This window comes from Ovis aries, chromosome 21, assembly GCF_016772045.2.
Source record: "Ovis aries strain OAR_USU_Benz2616 breed Rambouillet chromosome 21, ARS-UI_Ramb_v3.0, whole genome shotgun sequence".
NCBI classification, from domain to species: domain Eukaryota; kingdom Metazoa; phylum Chordata; class Mammalia; order Artiodactyla; family Bovidae; genus Ovis; species Ovis aries.
This window is the reverse complement of record NC_056074.1, coordinates 831,901-859,160: the sequence shown is the minus strand read 5'-3', so window position 1 is coordinate 859,160 and position 27,260 is coordinate 831,901. Positions and strand designations below refer to the sequence as shown.

Below are 27,260 nucleotides of genomic sequence, written 5' to 3'. Positions count from 1 at the left end.
ATGGAAATCACGTGTGACTTGGCATCCTGCGACCCTCACAGGCATAATCCCAACCCACACAGAGGTGTCCGGTCCTCAAAAGAGCAACTGGCGTTGGCACCCCCTCTAGGTGGCCGGGACCTTGGCTGGGCCCTCTGCGGGTCCCTGCTGCAAAGCGTCCGCCGGGGAACCATCCAGGCACGGCTGTGACTGAACCGTCTCCAAGAAGTCAGTCACTCTGCTTTTGGCTGGAGGGAGGTTTGGGTGGCCACAACTGCCAAGTTTAGCTGGACGCTGGCCACATGCTGTCAGTGAGGCTATGGGAAAATGTGACCTCTTGCTTCATTCTGTTCTGCACGGGCGCGTCTCCAGAGCTTGCTTTCTCTCTGGCATGGAGCTGGTGCAGAGAGATGGAGCAGCGGCTGCTCCTCAGGAAAACTGACTCACCAGCCTGGGCTCCATGCAGGTGACCGATGACAAGGAGGGGCCTCCTGCCCATCTGATCTCTCTTCCAGACCCTAGCCAGAACATGCTGCCCTCCCAGAACTCCCCCCTAGCTGTTGTGGCAATACAGAGAACTGAAAACACCTCAGCAAGACTCAGAGCCAAAGGGGCAGGCTCCTCCCTCACTCTTACCCTAACCCCTTCCAACTATCACCATCAGAGGTGTGTCACACTTCAGGAAACACATGGAGAAGCCCCACAGAAAACAAAGGAGATGCGGCAAAACACTCAACATATCAAATTCTTCAGCTGCACTGAAAATGGTACCTGACATATTTCCAGAGCAGAACACTTTACATAAAACTGGATACGATTACAGGGCAACATGCCCATCTTCTAAAGCTTTTCTTTCTGCCCCAAATCTAATTCAGTGACAGTCTACTACTCTTCCTTTGAATCACCTTTCACTTTTCTCTACTTTCATATCATTTAAATGGAAATTTATCCTATATCTTATGTTTATTATGTGCTAAGTTGCTTCCGTCATGCCCAGCTCTTTGCAATTCCGTGGACTGAAGCCCACCAGGCTCCTCTGTCCATGGGATTCTCCAGGCAAGAGTACTGGAGTGGGTGGTCATTCCCATCACTAGGGGATCTTCCCAGCCCAGGGAGCAAACCCGTGTCTCTTCCATTTCCTGCTTTGGCGGGTAGGTTCTTTACCCCTAGTGCCACCTGGGAAGCCTCTATGTTTATTAGAGGGAGGCAAAAGATCATGGTGATGGAGTCTGTTTGGGTTGGAATCTCAGGCTCACCATTTACCAACCAGTGATTGGATCAAGTTCCCTAACGTCCCTGCTACATTGTCTGTAAAAATGGGGCTTTTATGAGGCACAAATTAGATCGTGCATTTAAATTCCTTAAGAGGAGCACCTAACATAGAAAGTCCTCAGTGAGTATTTATCAATAATACTCTTCTTCCTAAAGCTTTTGGTCAGTCATTCATATCATCCCCTCTTTTCCTTCTTTAGCTCCACTGACTACTAGCATAACAGGTATTTAGCTCATTCATTTATCACGCTTTTTAATGGATGAGTTATGTACTTTGATTTATGGTCATAATATTAACTAGCAGCAGTTAAATTTATTTAGTGTTTCCCATGTGCTGGGCTTTATGCTCAGCTATTTACACGTATCATCTCATTTAATCCTCATAATGAATAGCTTCCAGAGGCCAGACATGGACTAGAGCTGGCATGAGACTAAAGTTGCCATCAGTCTAAAAATAAAGCCATTGGAAAACACTGTTCTTTCAAGCTATGTTCATTTAAAGAAATTAACTTTTCCTACTCTTTTGGTGTTAAAATACTCTTATCATGAGGATAGATGATAGTTTATTTTTTGAAATATTCCTATCTGAAAAAAATAAAAGATTGGCAACCATGCATGAGTCACTAGACTGTTTTTGGCCCATTGAATCCAATAGTCTAAAACCTGTTCCTCACAACTCTAATGGGTAGATATTACTCCTATTTTACAAAGCAGAAGCCAAGGCTCAGAGAGGTTATGGGACTGCCCAAGGTCACACAGCCAGCAAAAGGCAGAGCCCAGCACCCTAGCTCCAAGTCCTTAGTAATAACAGCTTACTGAGCAGCTGCTGCATGCAGGACACGCACCTCATCTTACTCTCACAGCTGCTCTGTGAGGAGGTGCGCTTCCCCATTTTACAGAACAATGAACTATGGGGGGGTTTAAGAATTTGCTAAGGTTGTAGAGTCTGAAAATATGAGAACAGGGTTGGAGCACAGAATTCTCTGATTCCAGTTCCTGTTCTCTCGGCACCTACAGTGTGCCAGACACCCTGAAGCGTGGCCTGTCACAAAGTCACAGAGAGCTGAAAGATGCGCGCCCGCCTCAGGGACTCACAGTCTCCACAAGGATGCGCTCCACAGCCATCATGGTGCCCTGAGAAGCACCAGGAAGGTGAGTCTGCGAAACTTGGAGAGCACAAAGAGGGGGAACTTATTTTAAGGCCCCTGGAAACATTTCTGACAATACTGGGGCATCTTACTATATTGCATTTTAAAGAAGAGTTGACAGGAATTTTTTTTTTTCATTACAAGCATCTTTCTTGTATTATTGGATTGGCCAATAAGTAAGGAAAACCCCAAACGAAATTTGTGGCCAACCCAATATAATATGTTGCTCTGATTAGTCATTTGGTATGAATTTTCTGGGATTTCATAGGCTAATCCATTTTATTTTGAAAGTTAGAAAAGATTTGCTTTAATAGTAATAATAAGAAAAGCCACCAAGCACTTTAGATCCTGCAGCTCCTGTCATATCCTAAAATCACAAAACATTTCTCCTGTACCTTTAACAGTGCCAGTTTGGAACTTTGGGAAAAGACTAGAAAGAACTTGATTCTGCTCCCCTTTGCCAGCCCCAGAGCCACATTCTGAGTTTTATTTAATAGATTGTAAATAATAAAATAGGAAATAATAACAGTAACTGAAGGTTAAATTATACCAGGTCAAAAGAGAAGTATAAAAGCTAAATTTCACTCTAAGCCCCAAAGAGGTAGCAGGTGAAATGTCTCCAGGCCAAATCATTTGCTCCAAACTGCACTGCAGAGGCCAAGTCAGATGCTCTGGGCCCAAGGAACTCCCTCTGACGTCACTGCATGCTTGGCGACAGGCTGTTAAAGCTACAGGCGGGCATACGGCGGCCCTGACGGCAAAGCCTTGCCCTTGGACTTTGCCGTTGAGGGTTAATGTATCACCGTGCTTTCAAAAGTGTGGGCAGCCAGCTGGCTTCTGACAGGGTTTCGGGAATTGCTAAATCCCAACCTTTGAAGAGAAATATATTTTCTGACCTAACAGGGTAGATGCCTCCACAATGTACAGTGTCCTTGAATCTTGTTCTTTCAAAGTTAAAGATTCTTTGACCCAAAACTTAGAAGCTAGGCTTGCATCATCCTATTTTACTTTATTTTATCCATTTCCAGCAATCTATTCATGATGCTCTTTAACAAATATTTGTTGAAGGGCTTGCTATGGCACATGGAGAAGCCAACAGAGACAAGCATGTCTAAGCTGCATGAAGCTGAGAGTCTAATTAAAAGCCGGACATTAAATCAATCAAGTCAGTCACACTAGCTAATGTGTGCTACTGAATCCACAGACTCAGAAGTGAAATGACATCTTTAAGAGGGAGCAATCAGGGGACCTGGCCTAGAATGAGGAGTTAGGAGTGGAGAGGGTGAGGAAGAGGTTTCCAAGCAAAGGCCAGGGAGCAGGGGGCCCGAGAGACCGGAGAGCAGGCAGCTGATGGGAGGGGAGCTGAGAGCCGGGCGGAGTTAGACCAAGCGGGGCCGTCAGGGCTCTGTGGTTCGTCTGGTCCTCGTACTAAGTTCATATCTGATCAGACAGGCCTCTTGGCAAGACACCCTGGCAGCTGTGCAGAGAAGAGGAGGAGGGAGGTGGTCAGATCGTGATGTGGGAAGACCAGTTAGGAGACTCTAGTGGCGGTCCAGCCAAGGCCTGAAGACGCCTTGGCCGGGAAGATGGTAAAGAGGGTGGAGAGGAGAAAGGGGTATTTAAGTTAAATGTGATGAGGCTGAAGATGGTTGGATATAAGCCTGAGGGAGAAGGAGTCTTAAGGATGGTGCCAGGGCGTCTAGTTTTTGGAACTGGGTAGATGCTGGTGCCGTTTAGTGAGATGGGAGCCCTATAGAAGGGCCAGATGCTTCAGTGGAAGGTCATTCCGTCTCAGCCACAGGGGGTCTACGGTATCTTGAGACAGACTGGTGAGGATGGCTGTCTCAGCACGAGACTGGAGACAGGCAGGCCAGAGCTGGAGGTGGAAACTTGGGCGTCACCAGGCAGTCGTGGACGTCTAAGACGTGAATGGAATCCTCCAAGCCAGGAGAGAAAAGGGCTTGTGGCTGTCTTCAGGGATTTGACCATGCAGCTTGGAAAAAGCAGATGAGTGTAAAAAGGCCTGAGGTGGTTTTGCCGGGAAATAATTCTCCCACTGGTAAAGGCCCCATCCAAGGCCTTTTATTCATAATTTTGTATTCTTTTAAAGAAAGACCCCAAAATTGAAACTCTTTCTGTCTCCACAAAATCTGGTCGCACCTCTGGCATTCTTAGAGGTAGGAGGAAGTTCAGGAAAACAAACAATACACAAAACCAGCAGAAGATAGTGTCTTGTGCAGGAAGACTGGTTCCAAGCATGCGAGGCTGCTGAGAGATTAAGTGAGGTGACGGCCACACAGGGAGGAGGCAGGCCACGAGGCAGGAGAGAGGACCCTGGGCAGGCTTCCAGCTTTGGGACAGGGTGAGTGGTGTGCACAGGCAGGAATTCAGAAAGAGGAGCAGGACTGGTTCAGCCCTCTCTCGAGGCCACGGAGAACTTCTTTTCCATCATGGAAATCAAACGTCAAGATCCCTATGGGCCTCAACCTCTTTTCTTGAAAGCAACACTTTTCCTTCAAATATCTTCATTACTTTCTTCTGAACAAGCTCCACATCCAGAAACTGAAGCCCGCCTCCCTGTGTGGTCCAAGCAGCCCCAAGAAGCATATCCATTACCAAGGCCCCTCATTCCATACTTCATCTCAGCGATTCCCAGCTGGGGCTTCCGTTCACAGCCCTGCTTGCTTGTCAACTAAAAAACATCCCATTTTCTGCTCATGTTTTGCTTCTAAGCCACATCTCCCCCTTACCTTTGTGCCATTGGATTTCTTTTACCCCAATGTAGCATCTTCCATTTGTTTTCATTAAATTTCAAATCTGTAGATTCAGTCCATCTCCATAGTTTATGAAAGATGCTTTCCAGTCCTGATTCTTCACGTAATGTGTCTGCAGAGATATCTGTCCTGTACTGTGACATGGTCTCCAGTACAGCAGACAACAGTAGGCAAGCTAATGATGTCTCGTATTGTTGCAGGCAAATTAAGAGAATCATGACCGCACAGCATAAATCTGTTCTCTGCTTACAATGGGTTACACCTCATTTAACATTTATGCAGACATATGTATTTTACCTCACTTAAATTAGAGTTGCATGTAGCAACATGGATAAATCAAAATATCACGTTGAGACAAAACAAAAGAACAACTTACAGAATAATATGTGCAATATTATATTATTTGTACAAAGTTTAAATCTGTAAAACCATCATGCACTGTTTGTGAATTCACTCATACATGGCATGCTCCTGCTGCTGCTAAGTCACTTCAGTCGTGTCCAACTCGGTGCAACCCCATAGAGAGCAGCCCACTAGGCTCCTCTGTCCCTGGGATTCTCCAGGCAAGAACACTGGAGTGGGTTGCCATTTCCTTCTCCAATGCATGAAAGTGAAAAATGAAAGTGAAGAAGCTCAGTTGTGCCCGACTCTTAGCGACCCCATGGACTTCAGCCTACCAGGCTCCTCCATCCATGGGATTTTCCAGGCAAGAGTACTGGAGTGGGTTGCCATATAAAAATATACAAATAAACAATACATACAAAATTTAAGAGAATGAGCACCTTTGAGAGTGAGGAAAGGGGAAGGGAGACTTCAACTGTATCTACAAAAGTTATGTTTAATTTGTTTAAACCTCTGAAGCAAATAGAGCAAAAATGCTATGATTTGACAAGAATGGGTACCTGGGAGTTTATTACTCGTTATACACTTTGTAAGGTGCTTAGAATATTTTGAAACTTTTAAAAAGTCCCAATCAAGTGGAAAAATGAAAAGCAATATAAAAGAGGCATTGTTAAAAGATTATAGGAGGATAGGAGAAGAAAAAATTAATTCCTACAGGAGTTTTTATGATGCTAACTTCATCATCAAAAAAAATATGGCCAATGTATGTGTCTGGTTCTTCTAATTCAAACAACATTTATTAAGCACCATCATGTTAGTTATTAGAGACACACATATGGCTATGGCATCAGATCATACAGTCTAAAAAGGGAACAGTCTTCACAGATAGTGAAATGATAACCGGGCGATGTTACTTTAGGGGTAAGCAAAAGGTCTTGAGACACACACATCTGCCTGTAGATGGAGGAAAGCTTCACAGAGTGTGAATCTCTAAGAAATAGAAATCAATAAGAAGAAAGTACATGCATATTCAGTTGTGACTATTTGTGACCCCAAGGGCCATGGCCCACCAGGCTCCTCTGTCCATGGAATTTTCTAGGCAAGAATACTGGAGTGGGTTGCCATTTCCTACTCCAGGGGATCTTCCTGACTCAGGGATGGAACCTGGGACTCCTGTGTCTCCTGCATTGGCAGGAGGACTCTTTACCGCTGAGCCACCTGGGAAGCCCAAGAAGAGAGAGAAGGAAGGGCAAACAGGTGACAGGTATTGAAGGTACAAAGAAACGGAGTGGTGAAAGCTCCCAGGGACCAACAATGAGCCTGGAGGGAGACCAGGCCATGAGAGGCTCCAGCCAGGGAGCATCTGTGAGAGCAAGAAGGGAGGGAGGAAGCGGAAGCATTTGTCTCAGCCTGTCAACAGAGTGTATCCAACGGAAGCGATTTCATCAGGGAGTGCATGTGAATAGGAACAGTGGGGAGGAAAGCACTGGCTGGAGTTGAGGGGAGAGGGGTTGAGGAAAGACTGGAGGCTCTCACCTCAGCCCAGGGAGACACTGAGGACCTGAACTAAAACCCAGGGACAGAGGGTGAGAGGAGAGATATGTCTGGGGGAAATGTCTGAAGTCAAAGCAGGAGACTTGAATAAATGATTAGTTGGAGGAGGTGACAAAAAGGAATAGAAGGAAGAGGTTGAAAAGTTCTTATTGGCTGGTTAAATTAACTCTACAAACTTTTGCTTTACATAAAGTTGAAATGTGTCCATTTTGATATATGATTTTGATAAGTTTTGACAAATATCTACATCCATGTAACCACAGCCAAGACCTGAAATATTTTCATCATCCCAAAGGTTCTCTTATGCTCTCAGTCAGTAAACAGTTCCCCTACCTTGCCCAGATTGCATCCAAGTACTGCATTTCAGACTCTTGTTGACCATGATGGCTACTCCATTTCTTCTGAGGGATTCCTGCCTGCAGTAGTAGATATAATGGTCATCTGAGTTAAATCCACCCATTCCAGTCCATTTTAGTTCGCTGATTCCTGGAATGTCGACGTTCACTCTTGCCATCTCCTGTTTGACCACTTCCAATTTGCCTTGATTCATGGGCCTGACATTCCAGGTTTCTATGCAATATTGCTCTTTACAGCATCAGACCTTGCTTCTATCACCAGTCACATTCACAACTGGGTATTGTTTTTGCTTTGGCTCCATCCCTTCATTCTTTCTAGAGTTATTTCTCCACTGATCTCCAGTAGCATATTGGGCACCTACCAACCTGGGGAGTTCCTCTTTCAGTATCCTATCATTTTGCCTTTTCATACTGTTCATGGGGTTCTCAAGGCAAGAGTACTGAAGTGGTTTGCCATTCCCTTCTCCAGTGGACCACATTCTGTCAGACCTGTCCACCATGACCCGCCCATCTTGGGTTGCCCGCTGGGTTGCCCTGCGGGAATGGCTTAGTTTCATTGAGTTAGAAAAGGCTGTGGTCCTAGTGTGATTAGATTGACTAGTTTTCTGTGATTATGACTTCAGTGTGTCCGCCCTCTGATGCCCTCTTGCAACACCTACCATCTTACTTGGGCTTCTCTTACCTTGGATGAAGGGTATCTCCTCACCTCAGCCCCTCCTGACCTTGAATGTGGAGTAGCTCCTCTCGGCCCTTCTGCACCTGCTCAGCCACCACTCCTTGGACATGGGGTTGCTCCTCTCGGCCGCCACCCCTAACCTTGGGCATGGCATCTGGTCCCATCACTTCATGGGAAATATATGGGAAAACAGTGGAAACAGTGTCAGACTTTATTTTGGGAGGGCTCCAAAATCACTGCAGATGGTGATTGCAGCCATGAAATGAAAAGACTCTTACTCCTTGGAAGGAAAGTTATGACCAACCAAATAGCATATTCAAAAGCAGAGACATTACTTTGCCAACAAAGGTCCATCTAGTCAAGGCTATGGTTTTTCCAGTAGTCATCTATGGATGTGACAGTTGGACTGTGAAGAAAGTTGAGCACTGAAGAATTGATGCTTTTAAACTGTGGTGTTGGAGAAGACTCTTGAGAGTCCCTTGGACTGCAAGGAGATCCAACCAGTCCATTCTAAAGGAGATCAGTCCTGGGTGTTCTTTGGAAGGAATGATGCTAAAGCTGAAACTCCAGTACTTTGGTCACCTGATGCGAAGTGTTGACTCATTGGAAAAGACTCTGATGCTGGGAGGGATTGGGGGCAGGAGGAGAAGGGGACGACAGAGGATGAGATGGCTGGATGGCATCACCGACTTGATGGACATGAGTTTGGGTGAACTCCGGGAGTTGGTGATGGACAGGGAGGCCTGGGGTGCTGCAATTCATGGGGTCGCAAAAAGTCAGACACAACTGAGAGACTGAACTGAACTGAACCGAACCTTGCCCAGATAGCCACTGATATATTTACTTTCTGTCCTTGTAAATCAATTTTCTTCTTTTAGAATTCTATGTAGGTAGAATCTTACAGCATGCACTCTATTTTTGTATATGCCTTCTTTCACTCAGCACAATAGTTTTGAAATTCATGTAGGATGTTGTCTGTATCAGTAGTTTGTGCCTTCATTTCGCTGAATATTATTCTGTTGTTTTATGTGCCCCGTTTTATTTGTTCAGTCACTCGCCAATGGATGTCTGTGTTGGTTTCAACTTGAAGCTGTTACAAACAAAGCTGCTTCTTTGTGTGAAATATGTTTTTAATTTCTTATCAAGGAAATAGCTTGGAGTGAATTGCCAGATTACAGAGTAAATGTGAAAGTAACTTTATAAAAAACTGCCAAATGGTTCTCCAAAGTGGTTGCACCATTTTGAATTTCCACCAGCAATAGATGTTGCTCCATGTCCTTGCCAACATTTACGTTGTTGGTCCTTTTTAGACATTCTTGTGCACAGAGTCTGATATGACTGAAGTGACTTAGCAAGTACTCATGTGGGTATATAATGGTATTTTATGGTGGCTTAATTTTCATTTATTTGATGACTGATGACGTTGAGCAGTGTTTTCACGCACTTGTCCATTTGTATGTATTCTTTGTAAAGCATCTGTTCTGGGGGCTTTCCTGGTGGTCCAGTGGTTAAGAATCCACCTTGCCGTGCAAGGGGCACTGGTTCGACCCCTGGCCCAGGAAGATTTCATATGTTGTGGAGCAACTAAGCCTGTGGCTGCAACTACTGAGCCTGTGCTCTAGAACCGGGGAGCCGCCACTGCTGAGCCCATGCACTGCAGCTACTGAGGCCTGCGTGCCTCCAGCCTGCGCTCCACGGCAAGAGCAGCCGTGCAACTAGACAAAGCCCCTGTGCGGCAAGAAAGACCCACAACAGCCAGAAAATAAACTAAATAAATAAAAATTTTTAAGGTGAAAAATATAAAGCACCTGTTCTGTCTTTTGATTATGAGTTAGTTATATACCTTGAGAGACGGGGAAAGTAGAGAAGGCATTAACTAAGATAAGCGAGCCGTAGAGAAAGAGGTGGACATAGCATTCTCAAGCCTGCGAGAGAGTGATCCTAAAACAGGGTGAATTTCAAGAAGTAAATGCTCATTTAACATTAAATATCACCAAGAGTTCAAGTAAAAAAGACTGAAAAATGAATGGTTTGTTTTCAGCCATGGTTTTGAAACTGTGGATGACAACCTGTCAAAAGTCAGGTTAGGGGAGCTTCACCAGTATTTCTTTTAATGAAATAGATTGGAAAAGTACGTTGCAGGTACTGAGCTTAAGTACAGTTTCATGAAACTTATTTTGTTATATACGTGATTAGGTAATGGGTAACAGTGTAAGATATAATTTTTGCGTTGGATTATGGTGGAAGAAAATCTTGAAAGAGGGAGAGCACAGAAATTCTTCCCAATGTTATCCTTGTACAGGGTACAAGGCTGAGGATATAAACTCATCTGTGTCTGGGTTTAAGCCCTGGTGTCTTCCTCTTTGTTAGATATTTGTATAATCTTGACTATTATGGAAACTCTCAAATTTTCCCTTTCCTTAAGTGTAGATTGGAAAAGGAAATGGCAACCCACTCCAGAATTCTTGCTTGGGAAATCCCATGGACAGAGAAGCCTGTGGCTACAGTCCATGGGGTCAAAAAGAGTCAGACCCGACTGAGTGACTAACACTACACACTAAGTATAGTATAAGAACAAGGATAGTTACAAAAAAGAAAATTAAGTTGCTCAGTTGTGTCCAACTCTTTTCCACCCCATGGACTGTAGCCTGCCAGGCTCCTCAGTCCATGGAATTTTCCAGGCAAGGGTATTGGAGTGGGTTTCCATTTCCTTCTCCAGGAATAAAGATAATATTTACCCAAAGTGCTGGTGACAGAGTTGCCTTTGTGCATACTGGGGAGCCACTGCCTCTCCCTCAGAGCACACACAGCCACCAGAATCTGGGCTAGTTTTCAGTTCCCAGCTCCTCTGCTGGGCCATCTGATGTAAGGCTAACCTACACAAGCTTTTGCCCCATGCGGATTAGGTGGGGTTATACTCATAAACCGCTGTGCACAATACCCAGAACAGGGCAAACTCTCCATCACCATTGGCTGCAGTCGATACTAGCTGTTATTCTGGTTAAGGCCAAAGCCAGATCCCACTAGGTTAAGGAAGTGGAGATAATACACAGGGGCTAGCCTTAAAAGGTTTGGTTGGTGAACAGGGAATATAGGCAATATTTTATAAACAGAAAGTAAACTTTAAAAATTGTATAAAATTTTTAAATTTTTAAAAAGAAAAAAAATGGTTGGTTGATGGAAACAACCCAGAGTTCATCAACTAAAGAACAAAATGTGATGCAGTGGAATACTATTCAGTCATAAAAAAACAGTGAGTTGTTAACACATGTCACAAAGTGGACGCACCTAGCTAAGCAAAGGCGGCTCTTTGAAAAAGGTCACAGACTGAATAATAAAAATTCAGAACAGGCAAACCCATAGCGATGACGAGCAGGTCAGTGGTTGCCAGAGGGTGGTGGGAAGAGGGAACGGGGACAGACTACTTAAAGGTGGAGGGGTTCCTTTTGGGGAGATGAACGGCTCCTGGACCTGGGTAGTGGTGCTGTTTGCCCAGTGTTGTGGATGAAGTAAGCGCTGTTAAACTGAACACTTTAAAATGGTCAAAATGTTACATTTCATATGTATTTTACCGTAATTTTTTAAAGCACGATTCAACTTAAGGATGCTTCTTGGTTCTTTCATAACACATCCCCAAGCTATTTCCAAAAAAGAGAAAAAAAAAATCAGTTTGATTGGGAGCACAATGAGAAAGATTAGCTCAAGAAGGAAATTTCTGTGCAGCTCTAAAAGCTTCTTATGGAGCTATGTTACCTGCTAAATGGTCCTCGGTGCCTACCCAGGACAGTCTCCCTGTTGAAAGGACCCTCAAACAGTGAGGGAGGCACGGATGGAGCCTTCCTGCCCTCATTAAATGTGGAGCATACACTGTGGCTCTTCCTCAGGGAGAGGGGCGGGATTGGGAGATAATTAACAGTGATCCCCTGTGACTGCCTCTCTGGCTGTGGCCTCAGGAGCTTAGAAGCTAAATAGCTCTTTATTATACACTGATTTCTCAGTGAATGAGGTTATTGGTATTAATAACTAGAGCTAATTTACCATTATGTACATTATCGAGTGGCACAATACTGTGTATAATTTGGAGCACATGATGACTTTTTTAATGCTTTGCATTGTGTTCCAGGTATTTAGGGGCTTACCTTGTGGCTCAGCTGGCAAAGAATCCGCCTTCAATGCGGGAGACTTGGGTTCGATCCCTGGGTTGAGAAGATCCCCTGGAGAAGGGAACGGCTACCCACTCCAGTGTTCTGGCCTGAAGAATTCCATGGACTGTATAGTCCATGGGGTCGCAAAGAGTCAGACATGACTAAGCAACTTTCACTTCATTTCACTTCCAGGGGTTTGACTCCCCTCTAAGACATTTCCTTCTTTTAAAGTTAATTCATTTACTTTTGGCTGCACTGAGTCTTCGTTGCTGTGCACAGGCTTTCTCTAGTTGTGGTGAGCAGGAGCTGCTCTCGAGTAGCAGTGCGTGGGCTCCTCACTGTGGGGTCTTCTGTTGTTGCAGAGCGTGGGCTCCTCACTGTGGGGTCTTCTGTTGTTGCAGAGCGTGGGCTCTAGGACACGCAGGCTTCAGCAGTTGCAGTGTCTGTGCTCAGCAGTTGTGGCTCCCAGGCTCTAGAGCAAGGGCCTCGGAGTTGTGGCGCTCAGTCTTAGTTGCCCTGCGTCATGTGGGGTCTTCCCAGGCCAGGGACTGAACCCATGTCCCCTGCATTGGCAGATGGATTCTTAACCACTGGACTGCCAAGGAAGTCCCAGTACATTTCCTTTTCTGATTCTGTCTGATGCGGGATAATTTGAAAATCACTTTACATTCCCAGAGGTGGGCCATGCATGCATCTTTCTTCTGGCTTCTTTCCTCCCCCAAACATGCATGGTATGGCCCATTCTAAGAAATTTTAGCCTTAGGCTAAAACCAGTGGGTTGTTTTTTTCTTTTAATTCTGTAAATAAAATTATTGAGAGTGGGATATATTGGATGATTATGACAGTAATTAATATGTCTCTGATTAATCTGCCATAAAACATTTTTGCAGTACCTGCTAGTCAATATTTAAATCTCCTTGTTAAGTTAGTCATTCAATATTTGAGGCCAAGTAGCAGGAGCAGGAGATGCAGAAATAAATAAGATGTGAGTATTGTTCTCCAGGAACCACTGGTATAGAAGAGGAAACAGGCATAGAAAGAAATATATGCCCACAAATTTAGTAAGTATAAGGAAAAAGCAATCAACTCAACCTGGGGTGAGGCCTTCGGGGAAAATACACACAAGCACTGTCTAAAAATATTGCCTCCCTGCAGCCCAAAGATATGATCCCGCTTTCATTTATGTCGATCCAACCCAATCTGAGATTAAAATTCACCTGTCTTCAGTGAGCTGAGACTGTCTTCTTTAAACTATTGCTGATGAATTTGTTTTTTCATTTATTATTAGTCTGATTGCATTAACAGTGTTGCTTTTGTTGACACAGTCCAGCTTCTCTCCATCAGCCTAAAAGAATGACAGGCAATAAAAAGCTTAACTGTTTTCCTGGCAAATGTCTCAGGCCTGAAGTTTATAAAAAAGAGCTTTTGGCCAGCTGCAGGAAGACGGATGATCACATCCAGACACCAGTTGTGGGCCATGTGTGTTACCACCCCAGGCTCTTGAAAACTCTTTAATCAATAGATGTTAATGAGGCCTTCCTGGGGTCGGGCTACAGCACAAGGGGATGAAAACAAGAAGCAGGTGATCTTATTCTCTATCCACCTGGGGCCAGAGGTGAGCTGGCTCCTTTTTATTGTTAACTTTTTATTTTGTATTGGAATATAGCTGGTCAACGAGGTTGCGATAATTTCAGGTGGACCCCAGAGGGCCTCGACCATGCACACGTTTGTATCCATTCTCTCCCACACTCCCCTCCCATCTAGGCTGCCACATAACATGGAGCAGAGTTCCTTGTGCTATATGGTAGGATACCTTGTGATTATCCATTTTAAACGTAGAAGAGTTACATGTCAATCCGAAACTTCCTGTCTCGCCCCCCTATTCTCCCCGCCAAGTCCCCAAGCAACCCTAAGTTCCTTCCCTAAGTCTGTGAGTCTCTTTCTGTTTGTAAATAAGTTCATTTGTACCATGTCTTTCTGATTCCGCATGTAAGGGGTGTTATCTAATGTTTCTCCTCTCTCTGACTTACTTCTCTCAGCATGTTAGTCTCTAGGTCCCGCTGTTTCCTTAACTGGGGTGAGGACAGGGGTAGGTCGGCGAGTGGGGCGAGAGGTGTAGCTTAGGGGGTCTGCTCCCCACCCCCGGTGGTGTGCGTGCAGGGAGCATGCGCAGTAGCCCGCTTTTGCTCCCGGGACCTCGGGAACGGCCATTGGTATCCTGTTCTCCTAATTGTCCCAATTGTGCATACATGCAGTTATTTTTCGGTCCTCACAGTTTCTTTGTGTTTGGTTGCTGGAGGAGACTTTGTCCAGGTGCAAGCACTCTTACTTTGGCAGCGGTCCCAGGTCCCAGCCTATGTCACCCGCAGACTCCTGATCCACGCAGGGCTCTTGACGGGGTGGGTGGTGGGTGACGCTTGCTCTCGGCTGATGAGCTGCCCTCCTCCGTCCCTGACCTGTCTCAGGGTCGTGCAGTCCGGGGACAATAGGTTCAGGGTACTGTTAACACTTTGGTGACCAAGACATTAGTAGGATGATAAGTGAGCATAAATTTCACCTCTCCCAGGCCTCCGTGAAGATATCATGGTGGATAGCATTCCAGATTTTTATGCCTCTGGCTGGGGCAAAGTCTCTTCAACACTGTCCAAGTGAAAGGATAAAGAAGAAAGGTGATTCTGTGGTTGGAATGGACCTTAAGGTCTTCTCAATTCAGCTCAATTGTTCAGTCATTGATTCATGCATCAGTATTTAATGAGTGCCCACAGTATGCTAGGGACTGTGTGTGGTGCTAGGCTGATCTATGGAATTTACAGTCTAGCAGGGGAGAAAGACAGGAAATGAGGAAACATAAATAAATCAATACAAGACCCCAAATCAGTGTAGGAGGATGGGGGTGGCAGGCACCTTAGATAGGGTGGTAGCAGCAGTTAGGGCCAGGCGATTAAGGCCAGATGTCACCAAAGTAGGATTGGGAGTTCTGGCTGGAGAAGTGGAGAGACTATAAGTTTTGCTACTCCACCCTGGTGCTACAAGAAGTCTCAAAAAGGAAGCTGAGGGACTTACCTGCTGGTCCCTTTCCAGGCAGTCCAGTGGCTACTTCTCTGCAGTCCCAATGCAGGAACCCAGGTTCAATCCCTGGTCAGGGAACTAGATCCCCATACTGAAGTTAAAGCTCCCATGTGCCGAAACCAAGACCCAGCGCAAGCAAATAAACAAAGAATAAATATTTTTTAAATAAAGAAGCTGAGCCTGGAGAGAGGTATGACCTAGCTTTCATCAGTCATAGAATTGTAGAGATTATCTAGCTGTTAGGGGCCAAAGTTTTCCTCCTACCCAAATTCATATTTTGAGCCTTTAAACACCAGAAAAAAGACTTTGTGAACAAATAGCAAGAAGCTGCCATTTGCAAGCCAAGAGAAGAGGTTTCTGGAGAAGCCAAGCCTGTCAATCACTTATCTTGGACTTCTACCCTGCAGAACTGCAAAAAGACTAATTTCTGTTGCTTAAGCCACCTAGTCTGTGTTCTTTTGTTGTGGCAGCCCTCCCAAACTAATACACTAGCCCAAGCGTTATTCATATCAGGTGTTTATTAATAAACATAACTTTGGGTCCTGTGCTCCACTCCACGTAAAAATAAAAAATAAAAGTTTACATGGGGAATCGGATGTATGTGTGTGCTCAGTCCTGTCCAACTCTGTTGGACCCCATGGACTGTAGCCCACCAGGCTCCTCTGTCCGTGGCATTTCCCAGGTGAAAGTACTGGAGTGGGCTGCCATATCTTCCTCCAGGGGGTCTTCCTGACCCAGGGATCAAACCTGATCTTCTGCATTGGCAGGCAGATTGTTTACCACTGCGCCACCTGGGAAGGCAGGGAAGGCAGGCAGCTTCTAGAAAGCTGGAATTTAAGCAAGCACCCTCTCAAAAATAAACAAATAATTCAATAATTGTCAAAATTTTCATCTGCACTGAAACTTGAAAAGCGCTACAATTAAGATCAACCTGCTCGTTTGATCCCAGGAGGCAGGCAGGTTGGGGAGCAGGACATGCCAGCCAGGTCTCCCGATGCTGAGCTCACTGCCCCGTGCCCTGCCCCGGCCGGGCCTGGGAGGTGCGCTGCTGGGAGTCAAATCCCAGACTCAGCAGAGGCCGCCGAGTGAGCATTGCTCACCAGGTAGTTGGCAGGAGCGCCTGCAACCATCTGTCCCCTGGAGCTGAGACTGAGGGCGTGTGGGTGCGGTGGGTAATGAGATCAACAGAAAGCAGCGTGAGCTGCTTATCTCAGAGCCACACCCTGTGCTAACACTGCAGTCACATGGATGCTTAGTAATTCTGGAATGAGGTTCCACTGTAGCCTCTCAACATTTCTGGCTATAGCTAAAACCTACTCCTTTTTTCCTCTTGGCAAAGAAAAATAACTGACCACTATTATTGTAATAACCTGCCCTATAACAATGGAGAAGGCAATGGCAACCCACTCCAGTACTCTTGCCTGGCAAATCCCAGGGACGGAGGAGCCTGGTGGGCTGCAGTCGATGGGGTTGCACAGAGTTGGACACGAGTGAAGCGACTTAGCAGCAGCAGCTGCAGCAGCAGCCCTATAACAAAAGCCACTGACTGATAAATTTCCATTTTTTCCCCTGAATAAATACCCATCTTTAACCTTTCAGCAGAGCTCAGTTTTTACAAGAATCTTTTATCAATTTGTTGGTTTTTGTAGTCTTTCAAATGCTTCCCATATTTGGGGACCCCAAACTAGCCAAAATAAAAATGTAATCCATGACAACTGAATAATTATGTCAATAAGGAAGAAACAATTCTCCTTTTTATTGCTCCGTTCTTCTAGGCCATGTTTGTGGTTTTAAAAAAAAATCTATAAGAACATAAAAGAACCCATGCATTTACTCACAGAAGAGTCATCGTGCAAAATGTTAATTTGTGAGACATAAATGCTTCAGTCTTAACACATAATTACCAGCTTGCACTGACCTGGTCTCTCACGGCTTTATGCAGTTCTTTAGATGCCATGTTCGTTTCCTATTTTCTGATCGCCTTGTCTTTTACCTCAATCTTGTTTTGATCACTTTTCATTATAAAGCACTTTTTCTTTCTTTTAGATAATGAGAAAGTTGTTGTCATGGGAAACCAGAGTTCTGCTATTTACTTAGCTGGAGCAGGGGCTCCCAGGCAAGAAGGGAGGGATCTTTGGGGAAGGGAGTAGATCCCAAGCACCAGCCAAGGTGCTTTCACATATCCAGTCACTCGACCCTCTCCCCAGCCCCAGCCCCTGTCATACAAAAGGAAACTCAGCAAGACTAAGCGACTCTTCAATGCACAGGAAATGGTGTTGCTGGGATTCCAACTGTGTGACTTTCAAAGTCCCAGGTGGCACGAGTGGTAAAGAACCTGCCTATCAGTGCAGGATGTGGGTTCTATCCCTGGGTTGGGAAGATCCCCTGGAGGAGGGCATGGCAACCCACTCCAGTATTCTTGCCTGGAGAATCCCGTGGACAGAGGAGCCTGGTGGGCTACAGTCCATGTGGTCACAAAGAGTCGGACTGAACGACTAACACTTCCACTTTTCATCCGCATGAGGACAGCTATCAGGAGAGAAAACAAATGGAAGCAGAAAATCACTCATCACACCAATTTTGCTGCATTACTGTTTAGGTGACTAATCTGGGGGTTGGGTCAAAACTGGAAGAGAAGGATCTGAACACCAGACCCTGTGAACTTTGGTGTTTGCTTTCCAGAGACTCGGAGTTTCTGCAGCTGGTGAGACTTGTGGGCAGTTACTGCTGGTCGGTTGCGGGTGTGATGCAACAGGGAGGGGGGAGCGGCTCCTAAGGAGCTGGTTACTGCCGAGTTTCATCCCCCACAGGCTTGTGAAAGCACGTCCTCAGCCGCCCAAGGGACGACTGGCGCTGTTGTGCGCTGTCCAGTAGGGGTCAGCAAAGAGGACCAGCAGGATAGTAGGCAAGCTGTGTGTGTGTGTGTGTGTGTGTGTGTGTGTGTGTGTGTGTGTGTGTATACTTCAGGTATTTGGAAAAGCGCCTGGTATTAGTTGTAAGTAACTGAGAGTTTCTTAATACATAAAATTCTCACTGAGTCTTTGGGCAGCTGTTATTAGCCCTCTTTGAATAGCTGGCAAAGTAATGCTCAAAATTCTTCAAGCTAGACTTCAACAGTACATGAACCATAAACTTCCAGATGTTCAAGCTGGATTTAGAAAAGGTAGAGGAACCAGAGATCAAATTGCCAATATCTGTCAGATGATAGAAAAAGCAACAGAGTTCCAAAAAAGCATCTATTTATGCTTTATTGACTTTGCCAAAGCCTTTGTGTGGATCACAGCAAACTGTGGAAAATTCTTCAAGAGACTGGAATACCAGACCACCTCACCTGCCTCCTGAGAAATCTGTATGCAGGTCAAGAAGCAACAGTTACAACTGGACATGGGACAAGACTGGTTCCAAATAGTTATGGCTGTATATTGTCACCCTGCTTATTTAACTTATATGCAGAGTACATCATGCGAAATGCTGGGTTGGATGAAGCACAAGCTGGAATCAAGATTGCTGGGAGAAATACCAATAACCTCAGATATGCAGATGACACCACCCCTATGGCAGAAAGTGAAGAGAAACTAAAAAGCCTCTTAATGAAGGTGAAAGAGGAGAGTGAAAACGCTGACTTAAAACTCAACATTCAAAAAGCTAAGATCATGGCATCTGGTCCCATCACTTCATGGCAAATAGATGGGGAAACAGAAATAGTGAGAGACTTTATTTTCTTGGGCTCCAAAATCACTGCCAATAGTGACTGCAGCCATGAAATCAAAAGATGCTTGCTCCTTAGAAGAAAAGCTATGACAAACCTAGAAGCATATTAAAAAGCAGAGATATTACCTTGCCAACAAAGGTCCGTCTAGTAAAAGCTATGGTTTTTCCAGTAGTCATGTATGGATGTGAGAGTTGAACCATAAAGAAGACTGAGCACCAAAGAATTGATGCTTTTGAATTGTGATGTTGGAAAAGACCCTTGAGAGTCCCTTGGACAGCAAGGAGATCAAACCAATCAACCCTAATGGAAATCAACCCTGAATATTCATTGGAAGGACTCATGCTGAAGCTGAAACTCCAATACTTTGGCCACCTGATACAAAGAACCAACTCATTGGAAAAGACTCTGATGCTGGCAAAGACTGAGGGCAGGAGGAGAAGGGGATGACGGAAGATGAGATGGTTGGATGGCATCACTGACTCAATGGACATGAGTTTGAGTAAACTCTGGGAGTTGGCGAGGGACAGGGAAGCCTGGTGTGCTTCAGTCCATGGGATTGCAAGGGGTCAGACACGGCTGAGCGACTGAACTGAACTGAATGTACATAATGTCAGCACTGTACACAGAGTGAACCTGCTGACTCAGAAAGTGAAGAGTCTGTCCGCGATGCAGAAGACCAAGGTTCAAAAACTGGGTCAAGAAGATCCCCTAGAGAAGGGAATGGCTACCCACTCCAGTAATCTTGCTGAAGAATTCCATGGACAATGGAGCCTGGTGGGCTGCAGTCCATGGGGTCCCAAAAAAGTCAGACTTGACTGAGCGACTGAACAGCAACGTAGCTGAAGAAACAGAGATTTAGAAAATTATGTAACTTGCCCAAGGTCACTGAGGTATAGACTGAGGAGTGCAGATTTGATGTCTCCAAGGCCCTCTTTTCACCTACATTTATAATCAACAAGAAAGCTCACAGCCCAGGAAAATCAGCTCCACCAGGTCAGGGAGTTGAGTGGTGAAGAAGACGGAGAAACGGAAAGCAACGAGCGTAACACAGGGATGAAACCAGGGATTTCAACCACTATAAGCCCAAATTAAAGCCTAGTTAACAGAAGGCAAGTTCGATGGCTTAGATGAAACCGATGCAAATGTGTTGACTGGAGAGTATGCTGTGCAGATGACCAGTACCTTGGTCCAGAAGGAAAGCCCTTAAAGCCTCCAGCTTCCTAACGCCTTCATCCAGATGGGATGTGGTCCCCAGGGATTCTGTCTCTGGGCCCAGCACCCTCACCCCTTTAATATAAAGGTCCTTTAATAAGGAACTGTAAGGATCAGAATATGACACCCTAAAATGTGCCATTTTGGCATAGAGATTATTTCTGAGTTAAACAAGTTAAGAAGTGGCAAATTCAGAAGCAGCTCTTTGCCCTCACCCTACCTGCCTGAAAGCTGACTAAAAAGTTTTCTTTGCGAACATTTTCTCCTTCCTCTCTTCCACCCCAGGAGAACAGCCAGGAGGAGACAGAGAGCCTCAAGATGGGTCTGCACAAACAAGTCTTGCTAAAATAGCACCCATCTTCCATTAGTTTTCCCCAGCTTCCCTTGTGGCTCAGCTGGTGAAGAATCTGCCTGCAATGCAGGAGACCTGGGTTCGACTCCTGGGTTGGGAAGATTCCCTGGGGAAGGGAAAGGCTACCCACTCCAGTATTCTGGCCTGGAGAATTCCATGGACTGTATAGTCCATGGGGTCACAAACAGTCAGACACGACTGAGTGACTTTAACTTTCAAATATTTATCTTTCCACAATTTATTGCCCTTGTCTTGTCATTTTTCTATAAATATATTGCCCTTTGATACAATAGTATGCAAGCCCCCAGGTTTAACTGCCTTGTTGAGCCTTCATTTTTCTGTGAAAGTCTCTGTGCATGTAAAAAATAAAATATTACCATCAAATAAAATTTGTGTGTGGCGTTTCTCCTCTTTATCTTTCTTTTAATGTTCTTTATTGTGGTGGAAGTCACATAATATAAAGCTACTATTCTAACCGTATCTGACGGTACAGTTGAGCGGCACTAAGTACATTCTCATTGTCGTGCAACTCTTGCCTTCATTCATCTGCTGAATTTTTCATTTTTCTAAACAGAAACTCTGTCCCCACTAAACACCAAGTCCCCCTTCCCCCACTGCTATTCCCAACCCCCGAAACCCTGGCATCTACCAATGTCCTTTCTGACTCTGTGAATTTGACTACAAGTGGAATCTAACAGTATTTGTCTGCACCTAGTGTTGGACGTGACTGAAACAGTCGACGTAGCAGCAGCAGCAGTGTTTACTGAAATGCATTTTTCAGTTCAGTCACTCAGTTGTGTCCAACTCTTGGCAACTCCATGGACTGCAGCATGCCAGGCCTCCCTGTCCATCACCAAATCTCAGAGCTTGCTCAAACTCATGTCCATTGAGTCAGTGATGCCATCCAACCATCTTATCCTCTGTCAAACCCTTCTCCTCCTGCCTTCAATCTTTCCCAACATCAGGGGCTTTTCCAGTGAATCAGTTCTTTGCATCAGGTGGCCAAAGTATTGGAGTTTCAGCTTGAGCAGCAGTCCTTCCAATGAACACTCAGGACTGATTTCCTTTAGGATTGATTGGTTGGATCTCCTTGCAGTCCAAGGGACTCTCAAGAGTCTTCTCCAACACCACAGTTCAAAGGCATCAATTCTTCCGCACTAAGCTTTCTTTATGGTCCAAATCTCACATCCATACATGACTACCAGAAAAACCATAGCTTTGACTAGACAGACCTTTGTTGGTAAAGTAACATCTCTGCTTTTTAATATGCTCTCTAGGTTGGTCATAGCACTTCTTTCAAGGAGCAAGTGTCTTTTAATTTCAAGGCTGCAGTCACCATCTACAGTGATTCTGGAGCCCCCAAAATAAAGTCTCTCACTGTTTCCATTGATTCCCCATCTATTTGCTATGAAGTGATGCGACCAGATACCATAATCTTAGTTTTCTGAATATTAAGTTTTAAGCAAACGTTTTCACTCTCCTCTTTCACTTTCATCAAGAGGCTCTTTAGTTCTTCTTCGCTTTCTGCCACAAGGGTGGTGTCATCTGCATATCTGAGGTCACTGATATTTCTCCCAGCAATCCTGACTCCAACTTGTGCTTCATCCAGCCTGGCATTTTGCATGATGTACTCTGCATATAAGTTAAATAAGCAGGGTGACAGTACGCAACCTCGATGTACTCCTTTCCTGATTTGGAACCAGTTTGATTTTCCATGTCCAGTTCTAAGTGTTGCTTCTTGACCTGCATACAGATTTCTCAAGAGGAAGGTCAGGTGGTCTGGTATTCCAATCACTTGAAGAATTTTCCACAGTTTATTGTGATCCACACAGTCAAAGGCTTTGGCATAGCCAATAAAGCAGAAGTAGATGTTTTTCTGTGATCCAGTGGATGTTGGCAATTTGATCTCTGGTTCCTTTGTCTTTCCTAAATTCAGCTTGAACATCTGGAAGTTCACGGTTCATGTACTGTTGAAGCCTGACTTGGAGGATTTTAAGCATTAATTTGCTGGCTTGTGAAATGAGTGCAATTGTGTGGTAGTTTGAACATTCTTTGGCATTGCCTTTCTTTGGGATTGGAGTGAAAACTGACCTCTTCCAGTCCTGTGGCCATGCTGAGTTTTCTAAATTTGCTGGCATGTTGAGTGCAGCACTTTCACAGCATCATCTTTCAGGATTTGAAATAGCTCAACTGGAATTCCATGACCTCCACTAGCTTTGTTCTTAGTGATGCTTCCTAAGGCCCACTTGACTTCACATTCCAGGATGTCTGGCTGTAGGTGAGTGATCTCACCATCGTGATTATCTGGGTCCTGAATATCTTTTTTGCACAGTCCTGTGTATTCTTGCCACCTCTTCTTTATATCTTCTGCTTCTGTTAGGTCCATACCATTTCTGTCCTTTATTGAGCCCATCTTTTCATGAAATGTTCCCTTGGTATCTCTAATTTTCTTGAAGAGATCTCTAGTCTTTCCCATTTTATTGCTTTCCTCTGTTTCTTTGCATTGATCACTGAGGAAGGCTTTCTCATCTCTCCTTGCTATTCTTTGGAACTCTGCGTTGAAATGGGTATATCTTTCCTTTTTCTCCTTTGCCTTTAGCTTCTCTTCTTTTCTCAGCTATTTGTAAGGCCTCCCCAGACAGCCATTTTGCTTTTTTGCATTTCTTTTTCTTGGGGATGGTCTTGGTCACTGCCTCCTGTAGAATGTCACGAACCTCCATACACAGTTCTTCAGACACTCTGTCTATCAGATCTAAACCCTAAATCTATTTCTCACTTCCACCTTATAATTGTAAGGGATTTGATTTAGGTCATACTTGAATGATCTAGTGGTTTTCCTTACTTTCTTCAATTTCAGTCTGAATTTGGCAATAAGTTCATGATCTGAGCCACAGTCAGTTCCCAGTCTTGTTTTGGCTTACTGCATAGAGCTTCTCCATCTTTGGGTGCAAAGAATATAATCAATCTGATTTTTGTATTGACCATCTGGTGATGTCCATGTGTAGAGTCTTCTCCTGTGTTCTTGGAAGAGGGTGTTTGCTATGACCAGTGCATTCTCTTGGCAGAACTCTGTTAGCCTTTGACCTGCTTCATTTTGTACTCCAAGGCCAAATTTGCTTGTTACTCCAGGTATCTGTTGACTTCCTACTTTTGCATTCCATTCCCCTATAATAAAAGGACATCTTTTTTGGGTGTTAGTTCTAAAAGGTCTTGTAGGTCTTCATAGAACCGTTCAACTTCAGCTTCTTCAGCATTACTGGTCGGGGCACAGACTTGGATTACTGTGATACTGAATGGTTTGCCTTGGAAGCAAACAGAGATTATTCTCTTGTTTTTGAGATTGCATCCCAGTACTGTGTTTCAGACCTTTGTTTACTATGATGGCTACTCCATTTCTTCTAAGAGATTCTTCCCATAGTAGTAGATATAATGGTCATCTGAGTTAAATTCACCCATTCCAGTTCATTTTAGTTCGCTGATTCCTAAAATGTCTATGTTCACTCTTGCCATCTCCTGTTTGACCATTTCCAATTTGCCTTGATTCAGGGACCTAACATTCCAGGTTCCTATGCAATATTGCTCTTTACAGCATCTGACCTTGCTTCCATCACCAGTCACATCCACAGCTGGATGTTGTTTTTGCTTTGGCTCCATCTCTTCATTCTTATTGGAGTTATTTCTCTATTGATCTCCAGTAGCATATTGGGCACCTACCGACCTGGGGAGTTCCTCTTTCAGTATCCTATCATTTTGCCTTTTCATACTGTTCATGGGGTTCTCAAGGCAGGAATATGAAGTGTTTGCTATTCCCTTCTCCAGTGAACCATGTTTTGTCAGAACTCGCTTTGTCAGAAATGCATTTTTAAGGTGAATTTAATATATGTCCTATAAATAGATTGTACCATCTTTTTTTCCCCCTGTGCTATACATAAGTTCTCATTGGTTACTTATTTTATGCATGTGCTAAGTCACTTCAGTCAGGTCTGGCCCTTTTTGACCCTATGGACTAATACCTGTCAGGCTCTTCTGGCCATGGGATTCTCCAGGCAAGAATACTGGAGTGAGTTGCTGCGTCCTCCTCCAGGGGATCTTCCTGACCCAGGGCTCAAACCCGCATCTCTTAAATCTCCTGCATTGACAAGTAAGTTCTTTACCACTAGTGCCATCTGGGAAGCCCATTTGATACATAGTATATATATCAATCCTGCTGCTGCCGCCGCTAAGTTGCTTCAGTCGTGTCCGACTCTGTGCAACCCCATAGACAGCAGCCCACCAGGCTCCCCCGTCCCTGGGATTCTCCAGGCAAGAACACTGGAGTGGGTTGCCATTTCCTTCTCCAGTGCATGAAAATGAAAAATGAAAGTGAAGTCGCTCAGTCATGTCCAACTCTTCACGACCCCATGGACTGCAGCCTACCAGGCTTCTCCATCCGTGGGATTTTCCAGGCAAGAGTACTGGAGTGGGGTGCCATTGCCTTCTCTGGTAAGTAAGTAAACAAGTAATGATAGGACTTCCCTGGTGGCTCAGATGGTAAAGCATCTGCCTACAATGTGGGAGACCCGCATTCGATCCCTGGGTTGGGAAGATCCTCTGAGAAGGAAATGGCCACCCACTCCAATACTCTTGCCTGGAAAATCCCATGGACAGAGGAGCCTGGTAGCCTACAGTCCATGGGGTCACAAAGAGTCGGACACAACTGAGCAACTAAACTAAACTTTAAACAAGTAATGAAATAAACAAATAATATCAAAATATTTTCTGGGCTTCCGTGGTACTTTGGGGTGAAGAGTCCACCTGCCAATACAGGAGACACAGGCTCAATCCCTGATCCAGGAAGACCCCACATGCCTCGGAGCAATGAAGCCCGATCGGCCAGACTACCGCGCCTGTGCTCCAGAGCCCGGGAGCCGCAACTGCTGAAGCCCTTGTGCCCTGGAAACTGCAAGTTGCAACTAATGAGCCCGCATGCTGCAGCTACAGCAGCCTGCATACCTGCAGCCCGCGTTCCACAGCAAGAGAAGCCACCGCACTGAGAAGCCCACACACTGCAGCTGCAGAGAAGCTCGTGCGGCTGTGAGGAACAGGCACAGCCTAAAATAAGTCAATAAAATTATTTTTAGTATTTTCTAAGATGTTTTAATACCAGCAGATAGTAAGTGCTCAATAAATAAATGAGGAAATTAATAATGAGGATAAATGAGGAAATTAAAAGATGTTACAAGAAAGGCAAGTCATGAAAGCAAAGAAAATCAAGTGAGCCCCTTTCACAGTTTTATTGAATCAGCTTTGTGATGGTTACTTTTGGCTGTGTGTGGAAGACTTGCTGTCTCTGGCTTCCAATTGTTTAGGAGAAGATACTCCAAAAAGAAAATAGCAGGATGGTTGGGGGTGGAGGCTGCGCCCTGCACAGACAGAGGAACAGGAGACCACACTTTCTCATCCTCAGTCAGGAGACCTCCCCGCGACACTGTGCAGAAAGGCTCCCTGGAGGTCAGACAGGAAGGGGGCACAGAGCCCAGCAGACGGGCAGAGGCGTGGAGGCCTCAGAGAGGCACTCGGCCGGAGCCCTGTGGCAACGCTGTGCGGTCCTTCCCGGTGGAAGGTCTGGGGACACTGCTCTCTCCCTCATGTCATTGAAAGTTTCGACGGTAAAGAGATGGCGGACAGGGTCAAACCTTTCCGCAGGACCTTGCCAGGGGAATCAAAGATGCATCTGGGGAATCTGTACCCTCTCAAAGCTGGATGCTCAAATTCAGCAAAAGAGAAAAGTGGCTTCGGAGAAGGGCAAGAGGTGTCCTGGCTCAGAGAAGAGCCCAGAGCTAGGCAGGAAGCAGGAGGGTGAGCCGCGTGCTGTTGGCAGAGATTTTGAGTACTGTGCTTGGAAGGGTGGAGTCGTCTGGTTCCGGCTCCTCTTGTTTTATCCAGTGTTTATTCCTGTCCTCAATAACGGCCCGGATTGGTGATCTGGGTGATCCAGATTGGTGATCCGTCACTACCCAGGGATGTCTGCTGGTGGCTGGGGTTTTTCCTCACGTCAGTTTTCAGGGCTGTCTGGATGCTCCCCCTCTCTGTGCTCAGCAAAGTCCTCGGTGCGATTTGCTTTCAGGACATAGCTGACCTGGCACTTGAGCTATCAGCGAGGAGGCCTCCCCCGTTCCCTGGCGTTGCTGACACGCTCTTCAGCCTCTTGCTTGAGGCCCTCTTCCTCCTGCAGGAATTGAAATGCGCCTGGGGCTGTCAGACATAGAAAGGAACTGGCCTTGCCACTTTGGATTGGTTTGTCCGACTTTCCTCACAAGGCGGTCCTCCCGCGTTGACAGTGACCCTCTTCTCTGGCCTCTTTCCTCTAGTCGTCATCAGTGACAGTGAAGAAAAGACCCCGGCAAAGCATAGCTTTTCCAGGTGCGCCTCTTCTCCTTGGTGGTTTTCTTAAGCAACAGCTTCTTCCACACGCTGGTCTACTTACGAGTGGCCCTAAGGAGCTCCACTTCTGTGGAAAAACTCCCCTCTCCACACTGTACTAGGACTGAAGGCTGCTGGGGCCGCGGAGGGGGTCGCCTGCCACCCACCACCCGGCTGGGCTGGAGGGCCACCGGCTCCCCTCCACCCCCTCCCAGGGGAGGCACAGCCTGCCTGCCAAGAGCCCTGCCCGCAGTCCCTTCTATCTGA

At 45.4% G+C, this 27,260-nt stretch overlaps 1 pseudogene; it reads left to right on the top strand.

Annotated features, from left to right (window-relative positions):
* Positions 1-27,260, top strand: LOC101107237 (etoposide-induced protein 2.4 homolog; annotated as a pseudogene).